Source organism: Eptesicus fuscus, chromosome 3, assembly GCF_027574615.1.
Source record: "Eptesicus fuscus isolate TK198812 chromosome 3, DD_ASM_mEF_20220401, whole genome shotgun sequence".
NCBI classification, from domain to species: Eukaryota; Metazoa; Chordata; class Mammalia; order Chiroptera; family Vespertilionidae; genus Eptesicus; species Eptesicus fuscus.
Window position 1 is genome coordinate 36804445 of NC_072475.1, and position 17109 is coordinate 36821553.

A 17109-nucleotide genomic window follows, 5' to 3' on the forward strand; every position below is an offset into this window, starting at 1 on the left:
TCAGCAGAGCCAGAGAGAGGGCCAGTGTCCAGTTTCCATTCCATGTGGTAGTCGGTAAAGTTTAGCATTCAAGCTAATTGAAGTCCATCAGTCCATGTGTGGAGTCCAACATGTGTGCCATGTGGGCAGGGGCATGGGGGGGAGGGTGTTGTGCCCCTGCAACAGGAGTCCCAGGAGCCAGGCGCCCTGGAACCCAGAGCTAGAGGCTTTCTTGCCTAGAAGTTTATATATTTAGATTTTGAGTGCTTGCAGTGGCCACACCTAACTGGCCTGTTTTCAGGTGTAATTGATGGGCAATTAGCCTCCCGTAGTCACTCAGACCTTACTGGACATGCGTCTGAACTGCCTTTGTCTAGTCCCTTCCCCCATCAATTAGCAGGAATAGACTTGAAGAATGTTAAATGTAGCTTTTTGACAAAGCTGTGTAAATGGCATGCCTATATCATTTGGTCTCCCCTTCCACCCCTTTCCTGTTAAATAATAAACAGGTTACTACAACAGTATCAGTTGCATATAGCAGTAGTTTGTTCCTTCTTATTTCTGACTAGAGGCCCAATGCATGAAATTCGTGCAAGGGCCTTGGCCCCCACCCGCCGCCACTGCAGCTGGGGGGCCTCTGCTGCCTCTGCCTGGGCTTCCGCCCGCTGCGGCTTTGTCCGGAATAAAGGACATTCGGAAGGACGTCCGGTCTAATTAGCATATTACACTTTTATTATTATAGATTAGTATTCTATTACATGTCAATTTTGTTATTTTCAAAAATTGTTTTGGCAATTTTGGTCTTTGGCAATTTTTACATAAGGTTAGAATCAATTTATCAATTTATGCAAAAAATATTCTGAGATTCTGAATGAGATTGCATTAAATCCATAAACAATTTTGAGGAGAATTTACAGCAGACCAATCTTTAGTCTTGTGAGCCATCAACATAGTATATCTTTCCATTTATTTGGGATTTCTCTATTCTCTCTTGGCAGAGTTTTATATAGTTTTCAGTACACAGCTTTGCATACGTTTTGTTCATTATTTTATGTGTTTTGATGCTATCTGAAATGACATTATTTACATTTTATTTTTCAATTATTTGTTGCCAGTACATATAAATTCAAGTATATTTTGCATATTGACCTTGTATTTTGTGACCATGCTAAATTAATTTATTGGTTGTTATTAGGTCAGATCTAAAATAGGTCAGATCTAAAGTAGTCTGACTCTAATCAGGGTTTCTCAATCTCAGGCCTATCGGCATTTGGAACCAGATGGTTCTTTACTTTTGTAGGACTGTACTGTGCAGTATAGGATTATTAGCAAAACCCCTGGCCCCTATCCATTGGTTGCAAATAGCAGCCCTCCCCCAACAGTTGTGACAATAAAACTATTTTTCTATATTACTAAATGTCTCCTGGCAGGCAAAATCACCCCCATGTGAGAACCACTGCTGTAAAGCTAATTTAGCCCTCCTCATTAAGGCATGGCCTTCTTGGAACTTCTACCCAGTGTTTTGGGTATTTAACAAAGTTTTTCTTTTGCAACCGGTCAAAGATCTTTCTGCTTTGTATTTGCTTTAGTAGTTGTTTATCCCACTGACCCCTGGAAATTGTACTTCTCTGAGAAGTTTAGTTTGTCCAATGTGGTGGATTCCCATCCTCTGACATTAGGATTTAGCCACTGTTCCCTTTAAGGAAAGGAGCCCTTAAGCATCTTTCTGGGACTCTTTCTATGCATGCTGTCCTCCTCTGTTTTGCTCTCTGTTCTGCAATTTTCAGTCACCTCAGCCTTCCCAAAATTCAACTTCTGTCTTCCCAGCTCATCAACATCGTGTGCTCTGTTTGGTTTTCTCTCCCTGAACTGATTTTCGGGAAGTGTCTCTAGACAAAATTCCAGGTGATTGTTGGGGTCACCTCATTTATTTCCCTTTTTTTTCAGAGATCATAATCTTTCATGCGTTTTGTTTAGTGTCTGAAACATTGTTTCATACACTTTTCCTGTTTTCTAGTGGTTTCCTGCAGTAGGGTTATTCTGGTACTAGTTATTCCATCATGGCCATAGTGGAAACTCTCCATCTGTGGTAGAGTCAACATGCTCACAAATCTTTGCTGTTACTCCCATTGAGAGGTGGACTCCAGTTCTCTACCTTTGATCTGGCGTGGCCTTAGTTTTGCTCGACCATTAATTAGAATGTGGACAGAAGTGACATTCTTGGATTTCTAAGATTAGGTCCTAAGACTCTTTGTAATTTCCACTTGGGTTTCTTGGAATCTTTACTCTGGGGGAGCCAGCCACTATGTAGGAAGTATGAATTTCCTGAGGCAGCCACGCTGAAGGCAGCTTGTAGATGCGTTGGTTGATAATTCCAACTAAGTCCATTCTTTCAGCCATCCCCACCAAAGCACCAACCATGTGAATATATCAGTCTTGGAAACTCTAGACCAGTTTACCTGTCATCTATGTATAATCAAGTGACCTCAGTGATGACACAAGGAACAGAAACACCACCCAGCTGAGACCTGCCCAATTCCCTAACCCAAAAAATGGTGAAATATAAGGTATTTCAATGTAGTAACATGATAGGGTTTAGCCATAAGAGAGGTGGTTTGTTACATAGCAATAGGTATCTGGAACATTTCTAGAGACATATTTTAACTTATACGATTTTTTTATTTGTTTGAATAGCAATTTTCATTACATTGATTTTTAATAACTATTTCCCCAATTGTTTAGTGATTCTCAATGCTCTTGGGGGATTGGGAGGACATGTGACTAGATAGGGTCTGTGAATAGCTTGATTTTGGACAAGAGGGCAAGATTCCCTCTCCTTCTTTGGGATCTTAAATTATCTACCCTGCTTTACTGCTTGTTTGGAATCAGATCTACATGTGTCAGAAAACCCACCATAGAGAACAATATCTTAAAATTTATACTGAAAGAAGTGGCTGATTTACCTATTCCATTTCCTCTCTCTTTCTCTCCTATCAACATGGAGGTTCGGAGTTATTTCATTGCTCTTCTTTCTCCCACTCCAACACTCAGCACACTAGTATTCCAGGCAGACTGTTTGCTTTGGGGAAAGGGGCACAAACAACAGTAGCTACCCTTTAGGATTCTTAGGGGAAGAGGAAAAGTCTGACTCATGTTGCTTATTCCAAGACCACAATTTAATGCATCACTGTGACATTTGTGCCAAAGCTACTTGACTTCGCTTTTTTATTGAATCTCATCTTAACATATATCTGGAGTTATATTATATTCATACGTAATTTTTACAGTGGAGTTATATTATATTCATATGTAATTTTTACAATGGAGTTATATTATATTCATACTTAATTTTTCAGAAATCAATTATGTTGTAGGGAAAACATAAGAAAAAACAAACAGTTTTTAGAAGATGGCAGCTGATTTTACCTATCATTCTATTCCATAAATTTTGTCCCAGAGTGAGCAAATCCGAGAAGGGAGATATAAATCTGCGGTTCATATTTGGCATCCATGTACCTCTTGTAGTTCAAGCACTCACCACATTTAGTATGTCAATCATGATGAGAGATACAGCTTTGTCCCTTATAGCGTACTTTCTAAATGTAAGCCAAACATTTTCTCAGGTGCTTAACCAAAGAAATATTATTTTATTCCACTGTTAAGGAAAAATCACTTGTGCTGAACGCTGGAGCAATATTTTGATTGTCTGCCTTCTCAAGAGCTTTTCAAGGATAATTTGTATTGATGATTTTTTTAAAAAACATAGGTAATTGTGCAGTTTTTATGACGATGATCTTGTTGACTGGAAGACAATAAAGTTTCAGATATATAACACACCTTCCTCACATGGAAATAGAAACGGTCTAAGTAGCTACATCTAGACAGCTCTGCAGGGTAAAATGCTCACAGCAATCCTGTTGATGGGGAAGCTCGCCTGGCTGTCACTTCACACAAGAGTGTTGTGCCTTTTGTGCTGCTGGTAGCACTGCCTGTTGACACAGAGAACTCGAGGATTTGGAGAGTTCTCTTTGCCAGTGCTCAGGGGTTTTTACTCCCTCTTGATCACTTTCCACTGTTCTGGAGACTTTGGTTGTTTCTAATGTTCACCAGATGCAAATAACTCAGGACCACTCCACACATTCCTCAGTGCTTCCTGTAGGAATGGACCAATTGGAGATCAGTTGCCCTGGGCTGTTTGTCCAGGTGTTCTAACCCCCTAGCAGACCCTGGCCTCCTGAAACGGTTCCTCATGCAGAACTTGCACACTTTAAATTACAACAGAGTGCAGTGAAAATAAAGCCCATTTCAATGGTAATTTTGATTATAAACAATTTTTCTTGGTAAAACACAGATCTACTCAAGTACTTTTCTCCTGATTGTGTTGTAGGCTGGGTGAGATTTTTTGTTTATTGGCTCTTATTTCCATTCAATTCCCCATCTACTGTGTTTCTTCCTCCAATTTCTGGTCGGGTGATGGTACAATGTTTTTGTTTTTCAGCACAATTATCCTTTACAATTTTTTTTTTTTAGTAGGTTAAGGAATTTGGGAGAGAAAGGATAGGTAAATGTATGAGCTCAGTCTGTCGTCTTTATCTGAAGGTCATCTTTGTCTTTGGTGTTGATGATTTGGTGTCTGGACTCCTAATTTTTGGATTTCCCACAAGGACTTGGGCTTCCCTCTCCATCTCTTCCTACATTCTACAATCTCAGGGAGAATTCCTGCGCTGGCTATCCTCTCAGAATTTCTGTTCCTGGTGTTCTGTTTTAAGTTGTTACTGACCTACCCAATTTCCCAGAATGGGGGAGAGGCCTTGGGCAAGGCCCCCTTCCTGTTCCTATGTGCAGGGCCTTGTGGTGGAGGCAGCTGCCCTTGTAGTCCACTGTGGCCCCACACCCTCTGCTCTCAGCCCCAGCTGCACAGGTCTCCTTCCAGTGCTTTGAACTGAAATTCATGCCCAGTTTTGCTTCATGGCCCTTTATGTGCTTTCCTCTGTGTCTAGAGCAGCCTGTCCGCCCACACTAACTCCCACACTTGGTTATTGTTTTGTCATGTTTAGGTGTTTGTTCAAATATCACTTCCTCCTAAAGCTCTTCCCTGACTGCCTACATTGCCCAGGTCCCAGAGCATTGGATACGTTTCCTTCATAGCACTCTTCACAGTTTGAAACTGTATGTTTATCTGTGTTATAATTTTATTACTGCGTTGCCTTTTGAGACTACTGGACCTCTGTCCCTAGGATCATGTCTGTTTTGCTCAGCCTTGTTTTCTGAGCTACGAGCCCAGTGCCGATACGAATTGGTAAATGAGAAAGTAGAGTGCCAGTCAGTGTTCAGTGATAATGTTTGAATGAAGATGCTGGAATGGTGAAGGAGACTGATGTTTCTTTCTTCTTGGATGGTAGTAATATAGCACAATATATCTATAGCATAGAACAATCTGCATATAGCTATATATCTTTAGCCTAAAATAACAACTTCATTGAAATAACAGGATGATAATTTTAACATGCACACTCAGTTAAAGATTTCTTAAAGTGTATATTCTGTCCTAGCAATATTTCATTTAACAACTTCAACTCACGGATGTGAATCACTATTTATAAAACACTGTGACAAGATACTTTGTTTCCATTCCCTAGGCTTCATTAAGGACATCAGTCTGAGTCATGGCTCTTTAGGCAACAAGCATATGGCTACATTAAGTCAACTAATATTGATATAATAGATTCTATGAATTTGAGTGAATCTGAATTTGCTTTATAAATATGTAGAATAAAATATTATCTCCTGTGTTATAGGCACAATATAATATACAAGGTCCACTTATGTTAACTAATTTTATGATCATACAAATATGATGGTATTTTGGTTAAGGATTTTAGTAAAAAATAAAACAAGTAAGTCTATTCTGATTAATTTAACACGTTAAGCGCCCTGTCAGGCACTGGTGAATGACACTATACTTTCCATCCAGAAGACAAAACAGGCTGGCGCTTAATGTGTTAAGCTGCAAAATGTATTAAGTAAATCACAGTATTAGAGTTACTATGTGTCCCATCTGTTCAGTGCAGTTCTAGTTTATCCATGACATTATTAATAGCATCCCCATTCGCTCCCAAATGTGTCTTATTTCAAACTAGAGGCCCGGTGCACGAATTCATACACGGGTGGGGTCCCTTGGCCTGGCCGGTGATCAAGGCCTATTGGGGGACCGGCCGGCCAGGGGGAGGGGCTGCAGGAGGTTGGCTGTGGGAGCACACTTACCACCAGGGGGCAGCTCCTGTGTTGAGCGTCTGCCCCCTGGTGGTCAGTGTGTGTCATAGCGACTGGTCAACCCGTCGTTCCAGTTGTAACAGTCGCTTAGGCTTTTATATATATAGATGATAAACTATATGGTCCCCTACATGGGATCATTGGGAGAGCTGGAGAAAAAAATTAAACTTCCAGGAACAATACCTTATGACACATCACAGAACTGGACTAATGAGGGAGCTGTCATTTGTCACCACCATGAACTCACAGATCTGTGCTGTGGAGGAAGCTGCCACTGACTCCAAAATCATATTTCATGGGTTATAGAGGAAGCCTCCATCACTACCTTTACTTCTGGTGACATTCACATTATCAAAAAATGAATTTCCCATGCAGACCCTATGTTCCCACATGGCAAAAACCAGGTAATTGCTTGCATTACTTGTAAAATAGTCTGTAAAGATGAAGTTTTTGGGATTCCAATTGGGGAAAATATCTACAAAACAGGAAGCAATCAAAAGCCAGGAATGTCTTTAAAATATTTCAAGTAGTCACAAAACATAGATGTCACTCTTTATCTGGACATACATTCATTTTCCAAGCTGAAAACAAAAATAGCAACAAAAACTATGTTCCCACCAAATAAAGTGGCATTCTCTCATACCAATGAAAACAAAAACAAAAACAAAACTCACCTTCTCCTCAGACAAGGAGACTCTAAGCTCTAAGACTAGTTAGTACAATCTTTTCTAGGTCTAATAATTTATTGGGACAGAGAATGTATTGATTAAGTCAATAGATACATTCCAGCTACAATCCAGGGGGATAGCTTGATTTTTTCTACTACATGACAGTATCCTTATGATGTGACAATTCAATTAAATATAAAATAATCCTTTTTCATTCTGCAAGACCCATCTCTCTTTTCCAGAGGCCCTACAGGTAAATTAGATGAAAATATAATAGTTACCAGCTGTGCATCTTTTAAGATTTTAATGGTGGTACTAATCTCTATGTGTATCAGATGTGTGGTAATGCTTTTGATTTAACATTCTGGGAGGGCAGCTAGCCCTAGGGACTTAACATTTGGCTATTTCTACCATAATTTAATTCTAGTGGTCAAGGGCCAGCATGGAGATTTTGCCATTTGCCAATTTGAGTATTTATATTCAAATTCTATTTTGAGAACTGGGAAAATATAAACAAGATGGTTTTGTGGAAGCACTCTAAACCTGAGTAGGTTCTCAAAACTCACTTATCACATGGCCCCTCTTAGCTCCCATGCTGACCAGTGTGCCATAGTAAAAGCCTGGGTTTCCATGGATTACCTGTTGCTCAGAGCTAGTGTCCAGTAATCCCCAAAGTGTTGTCCTACCACTAGTGGTGCACAGTCATCCTTGCCAGATGGCCACAGAGCCCATTGGAGAAAGCCATCACTTACATATGATGTCATCTTAGGGCCTTTTCTCAAGGGTTTTTCTGGGCTTTAGGGTCTGTGAACTGACTTCTGTCTGGGTATTGGTTGTTGGGTTTTTTTACTCCATCATTCAATGCCTCTGTTCTTTAGAAATAGCATCTTTTCTTGTTTTGTTCTTGTTTATTTTTGTTTTGTTTTTATATCAAAACTAGAGGCCCGGTGCACGAAATTCGTGCACGGGGTGGGGGGGGTGGTGGTGGTGTCCCTTATCCCAGCCTGTACCCTCTCCAATCTAGGACACCTCGAGGGAGGTCCGACTGCCCGTTTAGGCCCGATCCTAAACGGGCAGTCAGACATCCCTCTCACAATCCAGGACTGCTGGCTCCCAACCGCTTGCCTGCCTGCCTGCCTGATTGCCCCTAACCACTCCCCTACCAGCCTGATCAATGCCTAACTGCTCCCCTGCCAGCCCGATTGCCCCTAACTGCCCTCCCCTGCCAGCCTGGTCACCCCTAACTGCCCTCCCTTGCAGGCCTGGTCACCCCTAACTGCCCTCCCCTGCTGGCCTGATTGCCCCCAACTGCCCTCCCCTGCTGGCCATCTTGTGGTGGCCAACTTGTGTCCACATGGGGGTGGCCATCTTGTGTGTTGGATTGATGGTCAATTTGCATATTAACTCTTTATTAGATAGGATGGAGTTTGGTGGGTTGCCCTATATTTTTGTACTGGGGACCCCAGGATCAGTTAGCACTGTCAGAGATCACTTTGTTATGAATCATATGATAATTGTGTTGGCCGCGTTACCTATTACCATAACCATGTGCACCTGGTCTCTTGTAGTTCAGAGCCGCTGTCTTCCAAAGGTCTGCTCATCAGAGAGCCCATTTCCATGGCAGCATCTGTACCCACAGACATTAGCACTTTCCAAGATGCTGGCCCACTACTTTCCAATGTCTGTGTGTGTGTTTTGTTTTTTGTTTTGATGTTGTGATGAAAGGAGTTTCTTCTGGGTTCTTGTGTGTGTGTCTGTGTGTGTAGGAGTGGTTTGCAAATTATAAATAATCACCAGCATTATTTATCCCAAATCTTTTTTCTTGTTAACAATATCAGACAACTTTTTTTACATCTTCATTTAGGGAAGACCACCACTGAATGCAAGTTTCAGTGAACTAATTGAGCAAAACTTTAAAAACTAACTACTTGACCTACCATATTGACCCCCAGAGTCTGTTAGGAGCAATAACTCAGACTAATCTAAATTTATCGTCACTGGCCTGAGTACTGGCTCAGTTACCAAAGCTGTGTAACAAGCTATCCCAAACTCGGTGCCATAAAATTTTGTTTTTTGGTTAGGCTCATGGATTCTGAGAATCAGGAATTCAGGAAGGGAGCAATGGGGACAGCTTGTCTTTGTTCCATAACATCTGAGGCCTCAGCTGGGAAGATCTGAAACTGGGGTGAGAAACTGACTGGCCTGCTTACTCACCTGCCTGGCAATTGATGCTAGCTGTTGCCTGGGATCTCAGCTGAGGCCACGGCTAGGAGCCCTACCCGTGGCCTCTTCATGTGGTTGTTTGGACTCCACAGCCCGGTGTCTGGATTCTGAGGGTGAGCATCCCAAAAACAGCCAGGAGGAAAATATTGCCTTTTATAGCCAAGCCTCAAAGTCATGTTATTTTACTTCTGCCCGTCACAGCCCACTTGGATTCAAGGTGAAGGAACAAGAGGCCTCAACTCTTGATGGGAGGAGCATGTGCTGTGGGAGATACTGTTCTATCATCATTAGAAAATCTATACCACAAACATCCTCAAAATCCATCCCCACATAGACTCCCCAGGCTTTTGCTGATATAAATTAACAAACTCTTGCTTACTTGTATGCCTGCATGCATGTATACCTTCAGGTAGGTAAGCTTTCCCTTCTTGATTTGCCTTTGTAATAGGCCTCTGGAAATTTCTAATTATAAGCTTCTAGGTAGTGAGGATTCTCAGGGGAGGGGGAGGAGGAGTAGATTTCCTTTACAAAGTAATTGCCTGGGTCTAGGCCATTACATGGAATCAAGAAAGGCAGGAACAGCTTCATCAGACAGATCAGGAAGGGCTGCTTCAGCTGGCACAGGAAGGCTCAGTGAAATTAGGGACTTTGGAGTATAGTGAATCATCCGACTCCTCCCATATGCCCCATTCTAATTAGGAGACAGAGTGCCAGTACTGGTATTCCCTAAGCAATACCTTCATTTTCATGTAAGAGAAGCAAGGAGACTATGAAATCAGCTGATATAACTCAACAATCTATAGGCTAACACCATGTTATTTTTTTCAATTAGAACAGCCCTGTGGCCACATAAGACATTCTTTAAAAAAATTAAATTTATTGGGGTAACATTGATTAATGACATTATATGTTTCTGGTGTATAATTTTATAATACATCATCTGTATATTGTGTGCTCACAAACTTAAGTCTCTGTCACCATATATTTGACCCCTTTGCACTCTTAACCCCTCTACCCCATTCCCTTCTGGTAACCACCATACTGTTTAAGACATTCTTTTTTTTTTTTTTTAAGACATTCTTTTTAGGGCACACATAGTTCTGACTATTACTTGATCCAGGTCATGGTCAAACTTTAAGCCTGTCTTTTTTTTTAGTTATTTAATACTTATTTATTTATTTTTAATTTATCTTTATTGTTGAAATTATTATAGATGTTAAGCCTGTCTTTATTAGCTAGAATTCTCTAGAAAAATAGAACCAATAGGATGTGTGTGTGTGTTTGTGTGTTTATGCATATATGCATACATTGACTATATATCTGGGTACTATGTCTAGCCAAGAGGACATATAAAATTAACCTATAACAATTAGAAGCATCCAGACTGATCTTCAGTCTTTTCTTCCACACACCTTCCTATTCTTGTGCAACTGCCATCCCTTGTCCCTGAAAGTCCTGCCATTGATAGGGTTCTCATTCCACACGACCATGTGATCATTTAAGTAACTCTCCCTCCACTGCTGCCTTTTAACCTGGTCACATCAGGTAAGCAGACATCGGGCAGAGGCCTGGAAGTGCATTGCTAGGGCATATGTACAAAAGAATGGGATAGGAATAGTCCTTTTTTTTTTTTTATTTTGGTTTGAAGAAACAGTCATCCTAAAGTGTTGAATACCTAGTTCCAAAACTATGGTGACAGTGCAGTGCTGACCATTACATTTTCAGGTAATTAGGTAAGAATATGGGCATTGCCTCCCTCCTCAGAGCTGTGAATTAAAAGTTTCCATTATAACTACTTCTTAGGTAACAAAATACTTTAGATTGTTGTGGTAGGAAGGATTCTGAGATGGCCCCAAGATTCTGTCCCCTGGTATACATGCCCCCTGAAATTCCCTCCCCTGGGGTCTATATGTGTGTGTGTAGGGGAGGGTGTGTGAATATTGTGGGACACCACTCCCATGATGAAGTTACTAGTTGACCTTGAATTAATCAAATAGGAGATTATCCTGGGTGGGCCTGACTTAATCAGATGCGCGCTTTAAAAGAAGGCAACGCATCAGTAAAATATTTTCCTGCTGGCCTCGGAGACAAGCAGATTGCCAAGTTGTGAGAGAAAGAGGGCACAGGGCTAGAACCTGAAGACCCCTGGCCAACAGCCAGCAAGGAAATGGGGACCTTGGTTCTATACTGAAAAGAACTGAATTTTACCATCAATCTGAGTGAATGTGGAAGGGGGGCCCAAGCTACAGATGAGAATATGTCTTGATTGACATTTTGATTTTAGCCTTGTAACACCTTGAGCAGATAACCCAGTACGCCTACTGGATTTCTGACCTACTGAAAGTGTAGGGTGATGAATGGGTATTAAGTCACTAAGTGCTCAGTAATTTGATCTACAGCAGTAAAAAATTAATATGGTTGTTAGGAGCTATCACTGAGAGAACTTTAATCACATAAAATGCCTCTCCAAATCTTGGACTTTGTATTTGCATCGGTAATGTAGACTTTCTCAGAGTTATGGGACAAATAGAGGAGTCAACAATATATGAATGAATCCACTAAATACCTCTCTTCTTCAGGTATAGGATCTACTACAGAACTTGGCCCTTTATTAGCACATTTTAAATAGTAGAAATTATCACATACATATAGAAAAACACTCATTAATTTTCATACTTGTTAAAATTCTACAATTTAGAGGTTTCTATTGCTTCCATTGTTAAAGCTAAAAGTCCATTTTTCTGTGTGAACAACTACATATATGCATATTTCTGAGCACAAGAATTCTTCATGTTAAGAAACCCAAAACTTTATGTATTTCCTGTCAGTTTCATAATTCAAAAATCATGTTTTCTTTTCTATGCCCAGATCTATTTTACTGAAATAAATGGAGAGTGGATGGTAGCATTGATATATTTTTTCTTTCTTAATAACTGGATCATATTTTCAAATGATTGATCTTATTCACCAACAGATGATTGAATTTTAGATATTGTTTGAAAATACCTAATGGCTATATAACAGAATGTTTAATCATACTTTGTAGACCTATCCCAATTTTTAAGCTTCAAGATATTGAACACCTCTATATCCTCTGGCACTGTTTATCTGATCATTTAGAAGTTAGAAATTGTACTTGGCTGTGAGTAACAGAAACCAGAAAAACAGAAGCTTAAACAAATGAAGGCTTTATTTTCTTTACACTACGTGATGCTGGAGCTAGGCCTGTGGTATGGTGGCTCCCTGCTACCGATATAACCCGGGTTCCTTCTGTCCTTCCCTTCAGCCATCCTTAGTGGATGCTTGTTGCCTCATGAGCCCAAGCTCATCACCACTTCCAGCATCACATCTACTTTGCAGGAGGAAAGAAGAGAAAAGGCAAGGGAAAATATTTGTTGGCTGGGTGTGTGCTCCTTTTAAAGAAGTTCCCTAAAATTCTCACCCAGTGATGTTCACTTATATCTCATGGGTTAGAGCACATGGCAACTTCTATTAGCAGGGGGGATATTGTTAAGAAATTTAGTCCGTTGTTGTTGTTTTTTAAGGCACTTTGCTGTTCCAAATGGAAGATGATAAGAATGGAGAAAATTATGAATTTTTGCCACAGATAGCATAGACCCAAATTAGTATTATTTAAAGAAGACATACAATTTGAATTGTCCAACTTTGAATGGGCAAGCAAAAAACTATTTTAACAGTTCAGTGGTAGATGGGGTACTATAAAATAGTGTGATGATATAACACAATAGGGTTGTCTTAATACTAGAAAGCTATAAAAATCTTTGGAATTATTCAAAGAAAACAGGGAGTTTATAAATAAAGTCCATGGGAAGAGCTGTCTCAGGACTGCAATGGTCAAAAATCCAATGTACCGTTTGTGGGTTCTTTGTTAAATGTTGATTCTCAGTAAGTACCAATTTTGCATTATAAGTAATCTTTTTTTTTTTTCTAAAACAAAAATCGATATTAGTATTCCAGTTCTTACAGACATTTATATATGGTAATAAACCAGATGTTCTAAGGGAAAAAAACAACTGTGAAGTGATAACAAACAGTGGACAAATGATGAAAAATTTTAACACTGAGATGAGCTCTATACACAGTGAAGATACCATTTTCTTAAACAGAACAACAGTTGATCCAGCTGAGAATAATCTGACTTTTGGGTACAGGCTTAGCACAGTCAAGTAATTTATTTTTGCCCTCTGAGGAAGCAGGTTAGTTTCAGGGGAGTTTGATTTCGGGTGGCAAGGAAAATCTGAATGCTCACACTTCACTCAGCGTACCGGCACCAAAAAGTCTCTAGAACAGTGGTTCTTAACCTTTCTAATGCCGCGACCCTTTAATACAGTTCCTCATGTTGTGGTGACCCCCAACCATAAAATTATTTTCGTTGCTACTTCATAACTGTAATTTTGCTACTGTTATGAATCGTAATGTAAATATCTGTGTTTTCTGATGGTCTTAGGCTCTACAGTCACGACCCACAGGTTGAGAACCACTAGCAGGGTCACCTAAGACCATCAGAAAACACAGATATTTACATTATGATTCATAACAGTAGCAAAATTACAGTTATGAAGTAGCAACGAAAATAATTTTATGGTTGGGGGTCACCACAACATGAGGAACTGTATTAAAGAGTCGCGGCATTAGAAAGGTTGAGAACCATTGCATAAGAAGATGGTCTTTTCCACACTTGCTCCAATATATTTCATCTACTAATAAGCATGTGAAATATATTTGTTTTGGTTTTCTTGTCTGTAAAATGGGAAAAACAATTGTACCTACTTGATAGAGTTGAAGAATTAACAGAGTTAATATGTGAAAATTGCACAGAATGGTGCTGGTACACAGTAAATGCTATATGAGTTTGCCAGTATTAGTTATTAAAGAAAATCTGAATATAAGATTAGTAACATCTATTCTTGGGTGGAATTAGTGTAGGGTTGTCAAATGGCAATTTAGTCTTCAGGTGAGGATGGGAATGGTGGTTTAAGATTAAATTTCTTGCCCTGACTGGTGTGCTCAATGGTAAGAACATTGGCCCATGCACTGAAGGGTCAATTCCTGGTCAAGGGCACATACCTGGGTTGCAGGTTCTATTCCTGACCCTGTAGGGTGTGTGCAGGAGGCAACCAATCTTTGTGTCTCTTTCACATCTATGTTTCTCTCGCCCTCTCCCTCTCTCTTCCTCCTCCTCCTCCTCCCTTCTCCTCCCTTCAACTCTCTCTAAAAGCCAATGTTTGAAAATATTCCTTTATGCCTAAGAACTGACATTTTTTTTTATTATGGAGGAGAGAAAACATTCCTGATGATACACAGATCTTCAGTGGCTTACAGGTGATAAATGGCCCCCTTAGGTAGAGTCTTTGCCTTCCCTGCAGGAGGACATCCTTGGCCCATTCCATCCAGGAAGTGTTTCCCAAACTCAATGACAAAAAGAATCACCAGGGTTTCATCCCAAGCCAATTGAATCAGAATCTGCCAAAGAAGGGGATCTAAGGATCTGCCTTTTAACAAGGGCTCCTGCTAACTCTTGGACCAGGCGCCTTGGGAAACATGATGCTCTCCAAGCAGTGGTGGCAAAGCTGGAACCTGGGGTGGCTCTGTGGGCAGTAAGCAGGCACAGGTGGATGGACTTAGGATGGGCTATAGGAGGAGACTGGAATCCAGGCAGGAATGGAAGTTAAACGGAGATGAGGAACAGAGAAATTCAAAGAGTAGCAGAACCATGTTGGTGGATTTCCCAATTCTTTATCTTTGTCATTTTGCTCTCTGGGCCTCACTTCCCCACATGTAAAACCATGGGCTGCCCTGCGTGTAGAGCCGGGTCGGGAAGGTTCATCATTCACAGGCTTATCACCATCTACTCTTCAACCAGCACCAGTCTGCTTGGGTTGCTTTGCTCTTTGGGCTTCAATGCTAGATTTCATGTAAGTAAAGTGTTCAGTACCATTTCTTCAAAGTTTGAAAACTATCCCAGCCGGCGTGGCTCAGTGGTTGAGCATCGACCTATGAACCAAGAGGTCACGGTTCGATTCCCAGTCAGGGCACGTGCTCGGGTTGTGGGCTCAATCCCCAGCAGGGGTGTGCAGGAGGCAGCCAGTCAATGATTCTCTCTCATCATTGATCTTTTTAAAAAACATGTTTTTATTGATTTCAGAGAGGAAGGGAGAGGGAGAGAGAGATAGAAACATCAATGATGAGAGAGAATCATTGATTGGCTGCCTCCTGCATGCCCCCTACTAGGGATCAAGCCTGCAACCTGGGCATGTGCCCTTGATCGGAATCGAACCCGGGACCCTTCAGTCCACAGGCCGACGCTCTATTCACTGAGCCAAACCAGCTAGGGCATCATTGATGCTTCTGTCTCTCTCTCTCTCCCTCGCCCTTCCTCTCTGAAATATAAAAAATAAAACAAGTTTGAAAACGGCCACACTAAATGATTGCCCGGGTCCTGACAGCTCTGGGACGTTGAGTGTGTCTGTGGCAGCAATGCCAACAACACAGGCCGTCAGCACAGAAAAGAGCACCAGGGGTCCTAGGAAGCAGGCCACAGTGTGAGGCTTAGGTTTTTTTTTTTTCGTATTGACTCCTGCTGTTCAAGCCTCCTGGCTTCCTTGTCACGGGCTGACATTTAGCTGGAGAGGAAATAATTGTGATATCTCCACGAATATAGCAACTCAACCAAAGACAAAAATCTACTCCAAAGGTTGTGTGTCATTGTGTACTAGACAAAATAATAACTGGTTAATTCTCTGAATTTCCCCCCCTTTTTGTCAGTTATTTTGGTATCAAGTAGCTATAACTAAATGTAGGTCCTGTTGAGTGACCCGGACGGAGTAAGACCAGCTGTGCCTTCAAAAGCAGCTGTGGCCAGCGGCAAGCCAGGTGCCTGGTGCTGGAGCTTGTCAGGCGTTAGAGAGGCCGCTTCCCCTATTTGGACACTGCACATGAGTACATCTTCAGAAACAAGAGTCTGTTTACAAATGGACATAACCTTTGCCTTCTACTCGCCCTCCAACTCAGGGAAAGACTGCTGAGTATGTGTGGCGAAACTTCGGCTCAGGTTCAGCTCTGTGCTTGCTAGTGTACTTTGGACAAATCACCTATCTTATCTAAAGTGGGGGATAATAATACCTACTTTGCAGCACTGCTGTGAGGATTACGTAAGATAATGCATGTGAAAGCATTTTATAAATAGCACACAGTCTTACAATATAAAGATGCATTTATCATAATAGGAATAATGGCACCATATTCAAGCAAACACCATTAGGAGAAAAACACTATCACATTCATAAGTTATACAAATGCTTTTATATATAATCAGACAGTATGCATTTATAAACATATTCATTCATTCATTCATTCACTAGTTCCTGCCTGTATAGCACCAGTCCCTGTGGGAAATAAGAAGCAAATGAAGAGGGAATGGTTGGATAAAAAATAACGTTTAGGGTTTGATGATCATATAGTTCAATGTCTATTGAGCCAGTGCTGTGTTCCAGGAATGAGGCTATTTGTTCTCTGTGGGAACATAGATAGTTAAGGCCCTGTCTCTCCAGTGGAGTGCTCATAGTTACAGAAGGGAGACAGTGGCTCAGTAAGCTTGGTAATCCAGAGCGCATCTAGAGTTCGCCCCAACTTAGCAAATGGATGCTGACTGAACACAGATTTTATCTCTTAAGGCCACTTTTCAGAATGCCCATTGCTCTTCCTATTCCCCCAATGAATCCCAGTAATCATATCTTGCACGGATGCTCAAGAGTCTCCCAAATGTTCTGAATAAATTGCACAGGATCTCTTCAGGGCTGAGCCCAGTTCAGAGCAGAAGACTCGACTTGTAGACCCTAGACTAGTAGAGTGATGGTACTCATAGGCCCTCTAAACTAGTACTGAAGGAAAAATGACTTAGCAAATAAAAGGTAAAGCCGGTGGACCTCCATTGAACATGGTCTTT

General features: G+C 41.0%; 1 pseudogene; it reads left to right on the top strand.

Moving 5' to 3' along the window:
- Positions 1 to 17109, top strand: part of LOC103286814 (ATP-dependent RNA helicase DDX54-like) — an 85837-nt pseudogene that overhangs the window by 40685 nt on the left and 28043 nt on the right.